Source organism: Podarcis vaucheri (genome assembly GCF_965113315.1).
Source record: "Podarcis vaucheri genome assembly, chromosome: 13".
Lineage (NCBI taxonomy): Eukaryota > Metazoa > Chordata > Lepidosauria > Squamata > Lacertidae > Podarcis > Podarcis vaucheri.
In genome coordinates, this window is record NC_138751.1 from 38,156,267 (window position 1) to 38,168,489 (window position 12,223).

A 12,223-nucleotide genomic window follows, 5' to 3' on the forward strand; every position below is an offset into this window, starting at 1 on the left:
ACATGGGGACAATTGCTGGGGACTTCATAAGAGCCCAATATTAACAAGAAAGCTGGAGAGACAGAGTCGCTCCAGCAATTAGGCAGGGCGAAGCAACTGCCTCAGGCAGCTGATTTCGGGGTGTCATGGAAAGGCAGCAAGCTGTTAGTAAATTGATTCATTATTGTTGTTTTTACTGCTGGGGAGTGAGGGAGGGGAGGTGGGATTTTTCTGCCAGTAGTACCAAAATATCTGGCCTTGGGTACTGTCTACTTTGACAGAGAGTGGGGGTTCCTTCTTCGCCTCAGGCAGCTAAATATCTCGGGCCAGGCCTGTGGAGAGGGAATCTGCCAGGTGGTTTAAAAAGCATTACCAACGAGGAGCCTGACCAGGTAATTGGTTTTATTTTTTAATCATTTTCCATTTTAAATTGGATTCCCAACTGGGTCTGGCTTACTCCTGGTTCCTGTTAACAGGAGTCTGATCTGTAGAAATCAGCAGGCGAAGCACTTCATAGCATGGTGCTAAACATTAATACCTGCTAATTGCTGCAGATGAAACTGCAGTTAAAAGAAAGCTTACCAGGAGCTGGTTCAGAAGCCGGGAGTTGTAAATGTGCTGAAATACAGAAATTTATTTATGCATTTCTCATTACTTTTCTCCAGGTACCTCAAGGCTCTTTCCCCATTTTATCCTCACAACACCACCCACACATGGCTTCCTCCACAGAATCTTGGGAACCTTAGTTTGTTAATGGTGCTGGGAACTGTAGCTCAGTGAGGGATAAACTACAATTCCCAGATTTTGGGGGAGGAAGCCATCTGCTTTAAATGGATAGTGTCTGAGGTAAGTTAGGCTGAGAGATGATGACTGAACTAAGATCACCCAATGAGCATCATGGCTGAGTGGGGATTTGAACTCGTATCTCTGAGGTCCTAGTCCAAGACGTGAACCACTGCACCACACTGGTTTTCCTTCTGAGGGCATTTACAACCTGTACTATAGTGTGAACCTAAGCACGTTCACTCAGAAGCCCTATTATGTCAATGCCTGTTTGCTTCTGTTTACTCAGAAGTAACTCCTCCAAAGTCTGAGTTGAACAGAATTTGCTCCCAAGTCTGTGTGCATAGGATTTGCAGCCTTAGATCAGTGTTTCCCAACCGGTGTTCCGCGGCACACTAGTGTGCCGCGAGATGTTGCCTGGTGTGCCGCGGGAAAAATTAAAAAATTCGAAAGATAGCTTCATATCCGGAGAGGCGGCCTTCAGGCGAGTTTTAATTTTAATTTTCCTTCTCCCACTTAATGCCCCACGCTCGCCCGAGCAGCTTGCAGTCCTCGGTAACCACGGCGACCCGAGGGAGGGGAGGGAACAGGGAAGTCGAGGGCGGCGGCGAGCCGCGATGACGTCAGTGGGCCTCGCCGCCTCGCCCTGGCACGGTGTGAGAGCCCCAGCTAGTGGCGCGAGCTTCGGAATAAGTGGGATCCGCGTACGCGAGACCGAGATCGCGGGTAAGGAGCTCAGCCCTGGGCAGGAGGAAGCGGGGCCGCGCGTGCGGGCCACATCCCCACAGAGAGCGAGCCTCCCCCGGCCCACCACTCCGGGCAGGTCCACTCACATGAGGGGGCGGCGATGGCGACGGCCGGCAGCTTGCCTGCAATGCCATCCCTCGAGCAGGCGAGGAGCCCGGAGGCTACCAGATGCGAGTCCTCTTTCCCACCCTGCTCGGGAGTCCAGAGCACTTGGTCGCATTCAGGATCTAGAGTGGGGAAGCGGGGCTTGTGTCTGGGCTGGACACATTGGGCTGCCTGTGCCGCTCGACCTGCGGGGAGAAATCAGGGTGGGAGTCACAACCGTGAGGCAGGGCTGCCAAGTGTGGCAGAAGAGGACACGGCCGTCGCACCTGTCCTTAGGTAGGAGCTTCTTCTGTGTCAACCTGCTGCCCTAAAGTCTTGGCTTTTTTCTTGGCTTTTTGGCGGTTGGCACAGAAGGAAGGCAAGGGGGAGGGGGAAAAATTGAAACTTACACTTTCGTGCGTCCCTCCCGGCGTGACGCTGCGCGCTGACGTCACGGGGCTGTAATGGTGGTGTGCCTCGAGATTTTTTTCATGAAACAAGTGTGCCTTTGCCCAAAAAAGGTTGGGAAACACTGCCTTAGATGGATGGAGGAGTCAACAACTTCAAATAAGGCCACGTTCACATCATAAATTCAAAGCGCTATAAATTCAAAGCACTTTAAACAATTATGGCTTCCCGCAAATAATTATGGGAGTTATAGTTTGTTAAGGGTGCTAAGAGTTGTTAGGGGATCCTGATTCCCTTCCTGGTGCTACAATTCCCAGAGGTCCCTCTTCATGGGAAACTCTGCAAAATAGTACCATTTCTGGGAAGGAAATGGCGGTTTCCTAACAACAGTTAGGGAAACCCCCATTGTTAGGAAACCCCCATTTATGGGAAGGACACACTGCTGGTATTATACAACTGGTTCCTCCCCACAGAGAAAACAGTTGCTGCTCTACTGCATGATAACATGGGGACAACTGCTGGGAACTTGATAAGAGCCCAATATAACAAGAAAGCTGGAGAGACAGAGTCGCTCCAGCAATTAGGCAGGGCGAAGCAACTGCCTCAGGCAGCTGATTTCGGGGTGTCATGGAAAGGCAGCAAGCTGTTAGTAAATTGATTCATTATTGTTGCTTTTACTGCTGGGGAGTGAGGGAGGGGAGGTGGGGTTTTTCTATCTCTGGTACCAAAATATCTGGCCTTGGGTACTGTCTACTTTGACAAAGAGTGGTCAGTGGAACTGACCAGCAAGACAACACAGGAGGCGTGGTAATTATGCTCCTTAGGAGGAATCCGAAACCGGAGTGTGTAACAAAACAATAACCCTATTGCCACTCTCCTGCGTGCCCATTCTTAAAGAGAAGTCCTTAAGGGAACAGGGCAGAGCTGTTTTCAGAAATCCACCGTTTGAAATGGCACAAGCTTGGCTTTCTGCCCCTACATTTATCAAGCAAGTTAATCATTCGCAGTCTGAACTTGTGCATATTTCCTCCAAAGGTCATCCCACTGCGCCCTGCAAGGCTTGCTCCTCCGGGCTGGCAGAAAGGCACTCTCTGTCGTGCCAGGCTCTGCACGATCCAAGAGGCGTGTCCTCCCAGGATCCTTTGCAAAGTCACAGATAAGTGTTGTAAAGTAATTATCAGACTGCACACAGCTTTGTTTTTTAAGTCTTTAAAAATAATTACTGCCCTAATGATGGCTCGGGAAGCCTTTAGGAAGGGACTGACCCCGGACTTGCCTCCAAACAAGAGTCCTTCGAATTTCAGAAGTTATTGGCAAACAAGAGTGCTTAGGATTTTTCGAAATTATTTGCAGCATAATCAAAAGTGAAAGAAAACCAGCCGCTTCCCCTTGCTGCCCAAGGATATAGTCCCAACGGTTTGCGTCAGACAGACTCGAGCATCAGCAAATAACGTTCCTGTTAACAAATTTCTGCGCTGTAGTTTTAGGGGATGTTTCCTAAGGGGCCACGTGTAGAATAATACTTAACATTCATATAGTCTTTTCAAAGCGCTTCACATAACATCCTCTCCTAATCCTGACAACAACCCTGTAAAGTATTATTATCATTCCTATATTGCTCAGGTTGCCAACTTCTACCATTTTTTAAAAAATCTGTGGGGCTGTGAGGATGAGTCCTCTAGGTTAGAGAGTTTCTACTCCAATAAGCAGCGACGTAGATTAATAACGGGATTAATAATAATAGGGACGCGGGTGGCGCTGTGGGTTAAACCACAGAGCTTAGGACTTGCCGAGCAGAAGGTCGGCGGTTCAAATCCCCGCGACAGAGTGAGCTCCCGTTGCTCGGTCCCTGCTCCTGCCAACCTAGCAATTCGGAAGCACGTCAAAGTGCAAGGAGATAAACAGGTACCGCTCCAGCGGGAAGGTAAATGGCGTTTCCGTGCGCTGCTCTGGTTCGCCAGAAGCGGCTTAGTCATGCTGGCCACATGATCCGGAAGCTGTACACCGGCTCCCTTGGCTGATAAAGGAAGATGAGCGCCGCAACCCCAGAGTCGGTCACGACTGGACCTAATGGTCAGGGGTCCTTTACCTTAGATTAATAACTACTACGGTCACATCCACACTACACATTTAAAGCACATTTATACCACTTTCACAGTCATGGCATCTCCCCCAAAAGATGCTGGGCTTAATCATCACAGTGCTACAATTCCCAGCACCCTCAACAAACTACAGTTCCCAGGATTCATGACTGTTAAAATGGTATAAGAGTGCTTTAAAGGTATGGTACAGATGAGTGACCATCGAGAATACAATCCCAAGTAGGGATGGCTGACCTCTGACCTCCTGCCCTCCTTGACTATTGGACCCTAGGTAGGGTTGATGGGAGTTGCAAAAAGTACCTGCAAAGCCACAGGTAAGCAGCCCTGACAGACACTGTCCCAGGGAGACTATAACTTCCTTTCAGACAAACCAGGTTAAGCTGCAGTCCCATGCACATATTTCTGGAAGTACTGTATGCTCCTTTGAAAACAATGGGGCTCACATCTGATTAGACATGCAGTATTGTGCGGTTAGAGCACAGTTTCCCAAACTTGGGTCTCCAACTCTTTTTGGACTACAACTCCCATCACCCCTAGCTAGTAGGACCAGTGGTCAGGGACGATAGGAACTGTAGTCCAGAAGCAGCTGGGGACCAAAGTTTGGGAAACCCTGTGTCGGAGCAACACAAGACTAAAAAGATTCAGCATCCTGTTTATTGAAGCATTCTGATGATTCTTTCAAGTCTGGAGTAATTTGTATGGAGTCTTCATACAATTATTATTATAGGCTGGTGCTGAATTTACCTTTGTCTAGCTTTAAGCATTGAACCCCCGGCTTCTGATCAAAAGAGCTACAGAAATGTGAAAACTCTCTAAAAGTTATTTTTCCTGTTTCAGATCCAGGTCCAGGAAGACGTAGCAATTCCTTGGACCGCAGAGGCACAGAACAAAAACCAAAACAAATCACAAAACAAATCAAGCACCCTTTTTCCTTTCTTTTCTTAAGCCAGCTTGGTTTCCAAGCTGCCTGCGTGCTACCAACTCACCTGTACGGAAATCGCAGGTGGAAAATAGGTACGCCGGTGACCTGGATGGAAGCACCTGGCTGTTCCCAAAGAGCCCCTCGTTCTGCTCTCCTGCAGTAGAAAGTCAGGTGGGAATAGCTGCAAGACGACCCCAGTGTCAACGGTTAGAAGGGAAGGGAATAAATGACATATAGCCTCAGTCCATGGCAGTCCCGTGCAAAGGAAAAACTCTCCGGAACAAAGCTGAGGTCTCCTGGAGAGAATCAGGAGCTGCTGGAGAGCTCCAGGTGAATGTGGGTGGGTCCAAAGGTCACATGGTCAGAGGAGAGACAGGTAAAGCCGGGGGGGGGGGGGAGAGAGAGCAGGTCGTAGGAGGAGTCTAAAGATTCCATTGCCAGAATTCCTGTGTGAGTGTTGCTTTGTAAATTTGTCTAGCCACTTCTACAGAGAGAGCCTAAGCATACACAGCCCTCACGGTATAATAGAAATCGTCGCTTTACTCAGAAGTGAAGGCATCTTTGTTTAATACAGCACAAGTTCTGAGGCTTTAGAAACAGGTTCCAGGGCTGAGGTGTGAAGTGAGCTGGCTGCCCTCCCATTTTTCTCTTTGTTCGAGGCCAGTTTCCTGAAGCAAAGGCACAGCTAAGCCACACAAGCAGTTGTACACATACAGTCCGTTTTCTACGAGGATCCATCAGAAGTGTGGTTGGTCTTAAGGCTGATAATATATCACACCCAAAGCCTGTGTGGGGATCTTTTAAGAGCGCTGAAATGAAGGAAGAAGTGCAACGTTCAGAGGCTAGAAATCGTACAGTATTCTGCGTATGCTGTTTTGTGCCTCCCCTTCCCTTGCTTGAGATTCTTAGACTTCTCCACATATCCTTTTTATTGTGTACAGTCGTACCTTGGTTGACAAACAACTTGTGAGCCGAACGTTTTGGCTCCCAAATGCCGCAAACCCGGAAGTGAGCGTTCCGGTTTGCGAACGTTCTTTGGAACCTGAATGTCTGGCACGGCTTCCGATTGGCTGCAGGAGCTTCCGAACGTTTTGGAAGTTGAATGAACTTCTGGAACGGATTCCGTTTGACTTCCAAGGTACGAGACCTATTGGGGTGTTCCTGCTATGAGCCCCTCTATCCCACACTCAGAACAATATATCCTAAAGATACCACTGTTTTCACTGACCTTCATTCCAAGGAAACAGGAACCATGGGTAAACACAGGAGTCTCTCACTGCTCGGAGACCGGGGTTGCATACAACAGTCATATTACTGACAAGCTGAGGTAAAAGGTAAAGGTAAAGGGACCCCTGACCATTAGGTCCAGTCGTGGCCGACTCTGGGGTTGTAGCGCTCATCTCGCTTTACTGGCTGAGGGAGCCAGTGTACAGCTTCCGGGTCATGTGTCCAGCATGACTAAGCTGCTTATGGCGAACCAGAGCAGTGCGTGGAAACGCCGTTTACCTTCCCGCAGGAGCGGTACCTATTTATCTACTTGCACTTTGACGTGCTTTCGAACTGCTAGGTGGGCAGGAGCAGGGACTGAGCAACGGGAGCTCACCCCATCCTGGGGATTTGAACCGCCGACCTTCTGATTGGCAAGTCCTAGGCTCTGTGGTTTAACCCACAGTGCCACCCGCGTCCCTGACAAGCTGAGGACATACACCTAAAACAATTGGGGGGGGGAATGTGTAAATTATGGTGATGCCGAGTTGGATACTGAAGCTAAAAGTACTGTTTTATGAGTAGGAGAAGCATGTGGTCAAAACACTTGAAAAAGCCCGTTCCCTGTTGTGATGACATGCTTTTTTTTCTTACCCTTTTGCTCACGGTTTCACTCTTTTTCAGCAAGACAGCTGTTACGGTCATAACCTGACCTATAATACATATTATGAGTTCCACTTCCTCATGTTTGTGTCGCTGAAACCAAATATTGCTCTTCAGTTTCCTGTACGGTCTATTTACCAAGCAAGGCTTGGTACCAAGGGTTTTCACATCGCTGAGCTTTATGTTTGCTGTGGTTTATTCCCCCCACCCTGCCCCACATCTGACTTTGGTGTCATGGAGGCAGGTACCATGACGCAGGGAAAAGAACCCAGACTTAGCTCTCCCACTTTCCATTTCACCTTTCAGCCCCCAATAAGCATATCTAAACCTCTTCTGGGTTCGCTTTGCTCATCTTCCTTTGGTGCGCTAAGACCGTGAAGAACCCTAAACAAGCTATATTTCCCAGGGTTTTTGGGGGGTAGCCGTGATTGTTTCAAGTGGTAAGATCATACTTTAAATGTTTGGTGCAGTAGCAATAGAGAAGCATAACAGAACGACTCCAAAAACAGAATGATATGTGGATGGTCCAGTATAAATCCACCACTTTGCACTATTCTTGCACGTAGGCAAAGGGTAAAGGGGCCTCTGACCATTAGGTCCAGTCACGGATGACTCTGGGGTTGCGGTGCTCATCTGGCTTTATTGGCTGAGGGAGCCAGTGTACAGCTTCCAGGTCACGTGGCCAGCATGACTAAGCCGCTTCTGGTGAACCAGAGCAGCGCACGGAAACGCCGTTTACCTTCCCGCCAGAGCGGTTCCTATTTATCTACTTGCACTTTGACGTGCTTTCGAACTGCTAGGTTGGCAGGAGCTGGGACCGAGCAACAGGAGCTCACCCCGTGGCGGGGATTCGAACCGCCAACCTTCTGATCGGCAAGCCCTAGGCTCTGTGGTTTAACCCACAGTGCCACCCGCGTCCCTCATTCATGCACCTACTAGGGCATAAAAATGCACTTACTGTGCATAAAAATGCATATATTAGTGAAAATTACACACACAAATACATTACAGTAGGGGAAATGACTTTGCTAAAATGTGCTTCTTAGGGAAAACTGCATACAGAAACGTGTATTTTAGGATCAGCATTAAAATGCTGATGAATTTTCACGAGAACTTTAAACAAACATCAATAAATCACAAACTAATGTGGAAATGTGAAGAACTGAATTTAAGATTGGGAAAGTGAAGTACATACCGAAATGGACAGATTTACTCATCCTTAACCAAAGCATCTCAGATTGCTGACTCAGCAAATCAGATCTCATCGTGCTGTGAATCTCCATGTTCCCGCCAAACTTTCGTGTCAGCCAGTTATGGGGAGGCACAGATCAAACGATCAAAACAATCTACATTGTAAGCTGTTAAAATTGTCTGGGTGGGGAGATCACTCACAATCTGGTAGCTGTATTCTGTCAACAAGCTGGTGTTGATTACACCTGTGCACTGACCTTAATTCTGCATATTTCACTGTGGAGAGAAATCTTATTTTTTGGCAGGGATCCAGCTTGCGGCTTTTCTGTATTACTGATGTGTATAGTGTTTCTGTGACAGTTGTTTGTCTAGAAACGCCAGCACTTTCCAGTTTTGATTGCTCAATCAATCAGCCGGGTTTTTTTAGCCCGGGGGGGGGGGCAGTGAGCCATAGGAATGGATTGTCCTTCCTTATAGGCTTTCTGTGTTCAAGAATCTCTTGAGGTCTGTCGTGCCAGGAACATGAGCTGAGACATAAGTGGAATGTATTTTGTCTGTGTTTTTGAATAGCACCTCTCCTGCCAAGGTTTGATTTTTGAAATTAGATAACACTTAGGGCTGTTTCAGACAATTGTGTGCATCACTCGACCTCGGTTATCTCTGACTACTAACTACCACCTGATGAGGACTTGGAGCAGAATGTGTCAGCTGATTCCACTGAATTGTGTTTTAAGGCAACATATAATGATATGACAGGGGACACGGGTGGCGCTGTGGGTAAAAGCCTCAGCGCCTAGGGCTTGCCGATCGAAAGGTCGGCGGTTCGAATCCCCGCGGCGGGGTGCGCTCCTGCTGCTCGGTCCCAGCGCCTGCCAAACTAGCAGTTCGAAAGCACCCCCCGGGTGCAAGTAGATAAATAGGTACCGCTTACCAGCGGGAAGGTAAACGGCGTTCCGTGTGCTGCGCTGGCTCGCCAGATGCAGCTTTGTCACGCTGGCCACGTGACCCGGAAGTGTCTGCGGACAGCGCTGGCCCCCGGCCTATAGATGTGAGATGGGCGCACAAACCCCAGAGTCTGTCAAGACTGGCCCGTCGGGCAGGGGTACCTTTACCTTTACCTTTAATGATATGACAGTTGTGTAATGGGTCATTCACACATATAAGGAATATTTGATACTCTGGGTCATGGGCGAAGCCAGGATTTTTGTTGCGGCGGGGAAGGCCTTTTGTTGGGGGGCTGGGAAGAACTTTAGCTATGTATTTTTATTGATTTTCATTGATTTTAGGGGGCGCAGGGAGCGGCATCTGCCCCTCCCTGCCCCCCTGTCCAGATTCCAAGTTCTTTTCATGCTTTTCTTCCACAGTTACACCCCTTTCACACTCACAGGCATGCCTAATCCATGTTTAAAGTGAAGCAAAATTGATTTAAAAACACACAACAAAACCATGCATGCACACACCTCTCTGTTTAGCCGCACAATGGAAGCTCAGCACAGAGGCATAAATTAGACTAAGGGTAACTTTGTTTCTGCCATTCTTCTTTCTTTCATCAACACCATTCTGCCCCTGTCCCCGTCCCCCTTTATATTGTTAAAGGTGTCCCACATCTCTAAGCAGGACTAAGTTTCAGGAGTACAGTGGTACCTCGGGTTAAGAACTTAATTCGTTCTGGAGGTCCGTTCTTAACCTGAAACTGTTCTTAACCTGAAGCACCACTTTAGCTAAAGGGGCCTCCTGCTGCCGCCGCGCCGCTGGAGCACGATTTCTGTTCTCATCCTGAAGCAAAGTTCTTAACCTGAAGCACTATTTCTGGGTTAGCGGAGTCTGTAACCTGAAGCGTCTTTAACCTGAAGCGTATGCAACCCGAGGTACCACTGTACAGCACTTAATCAGGTTTGGTTTCCTTTGGAAAGATACAACTGAAGGTTTATTATCAACCTTCCATTGATCAGGTTGCACTTCTTATATCGTAAATATACACAAATGCCTTAAGCAAGTAATATTTCCCCCCTATGTTATGCATGTTTATTTAGAAGTACTATAATGGGAGGCAGTGGAAGACAGGAGTGCCTGGCATGCTCTGGTCCATGGGGTCACGAAGTGTCGGACACGACTAAACGACTCAAGGGCATCTTACCCATAGAGGCTAGTGGCGCGGGGTGCCAGGGTGCCAAGTTCTGGATGCCAGGGAAGAGGCAGAGGCTGGATGCAGTGCCTCCCGGCATCAGCTCACCGCCCTTGCCCGCCTCCGCCATGCTGCGCCAAAGTAGCGCCACGCCCGGAGCCTCCATCTGCCGTGGCCAGCTGAGCCAGGAGGCGCCGCGTCCAGCCTCCATCTCTTCCCTTCCGCAGGAGCCGCCCTCCAGCTGCTATCTGCCTCCTCCAGCTCCGCCATCCTCCCTAAAAAACTCTGAGAAATGGGGGGAGGGGATTAAAGGAGGAAAATGGAAATTGAAACCATACGAAGAAGTGAAAGAGCATGTTAATGATTGGTTACATTATTATCAGGTGAATGAAGTGTTTAAACAAGATATCAAAGAAAATGGTTTCTGTGAAAAAGAATCGAGGTTTCAACAAGAAATATTGAATAATGATTTTAAAATTCTGTCAAAAATGTATAAATTACTGCTTGAATGGCACTTGAAAGATGAGGAGGTAAAATCAGTTATGATTCATTGGGCAAAAGACTTAGGATATAATATTCAGTTAAGTGATTGGGTCAAATTATGGAAAGAAGGTTTAGGATTTACTGCATGTAATGCATTAAAAGAAAACGTGATGAAGATGATGTATAGATGGTACATCACACCAGTTAAGTTAACAAAAATGTATAAAGTCAGTAATAAATGTTGGAAATGTAACGAAAAAGAAGGTTTATTTTATCATCTGTGGTGGGAATGTAAAAAGGTGAAATGCTTCTGGGAGATGATATATAATGAGTTGAAAAAAATGTTGAAATATACTTTTATTAAAAAACCGGAAGCATTCTTTTTAGGTATTGTTGGAAACGATATAAACAGGAAAGAGTGTAAGTTGTTTTTATATGCAGTAACAGCAGCAAGAATATTATTGGCCCAAAAATGGAAGCAAGAAGAACTACCAACATTAGAAGAATGGAGGTTGAACTTGATGGACTACGCAGAATTAGACAAACTAACAGGAAGGATCCGAGACCGGCGGGACCAGAGGTTTACCGAAGACTGGACTAAATTTACTGAGTATTTGAAAAGTATTTGTGATGATCAGATTACGTTTGTAGGACTACAAAAAGTTCTGTGAGGAGTAATTTAGGAAATATTGTAAAAATGGAAAGGGAGAAATGATTTGTTAGAAAAGGTAAAGGCAATATTAAGTTAAGAGTTGCAGGAGAAATAATCAAGACGGAAGGCTGTCAGAGATGCTGAAGGAAGTCCAAACAAGGACATATGTATAATAATTTGCGTGGTATGTCTTAAAAAAATTTGTATGCTAATAAAAAATATTATTGAAAAAAAGAGAGAGAAATTGGGGGGGGGGGAGCCGGAAGGAGCTTTGCACCACGGCGCCGGATATGCTTAAGACGGCCCTGAAATGACTAAACCACAACAACAACATAAGAACCACTGCATTGAATGGGGTACACCCAGTGCATAGGACTGCCGGTGGGTGGCTGTGTGAGGAGTAGAGGGAAAGCAGTAGACTGGGATTTTGTGTGTAGATAAGTAACAGTAGAGGGGACGCGGGTGGCGCTGTGGGTAAAAGCCTCAGCGCCTAGGACTTGCCGATCGAAAGGTCGGCGGTTCGAATCCCCGTGGCGGGGTGCGCTCCCGTTGTTCGGTCCCAGCGCCTGCCAACCTAGCAGTTCGAAAGCACCCCCGGGTGCAAGTAGATAAATAGGTACCGCTTTATAGCGGGAAGGTAAACGGCGTTTCCGTGTGCTGCGCTGGCTCACCAGAGCAGCTTCGTCACGCTGGCCACGTGACCCGGAAGTGTCTCCGGACAGCGCTGGCCCCCGGCATCTTGAGTGAGATGGGCGCACAACCCCAGAGTCTGTCAAGACTGGCCCGTACGGGCAGGGGTACCTTTACCTTTACTTTAAGTAACAGTAACAACAGCTTTTCACTTGGATTTTAGAAGATCACATGATTTAAAAGTGAAA

General features: G+C 47.6%; 1 long non-coding RNA gene across 1 annotated transcript; it reads left to right on the forward strand.

Moving 5' to 3' along the window:
• The first annotated feature begins 111 nt into the window (after positions 1 to 111).
• Positions 112 to 11,512, forward strand: LOC309516090. Its single transcript, XR_014212763.1, has 3 exons — positions 112 to 825; positions 3,037 to 3,596; positions 11,135 to 11,512. It is a non-coding gene; the product is annotated as an uncharacterized lncRNA (long non-coding RNA).
• The last annotated feature ends 711 nt before the right edge of the window (positions 11,513 to 12,223 follow it).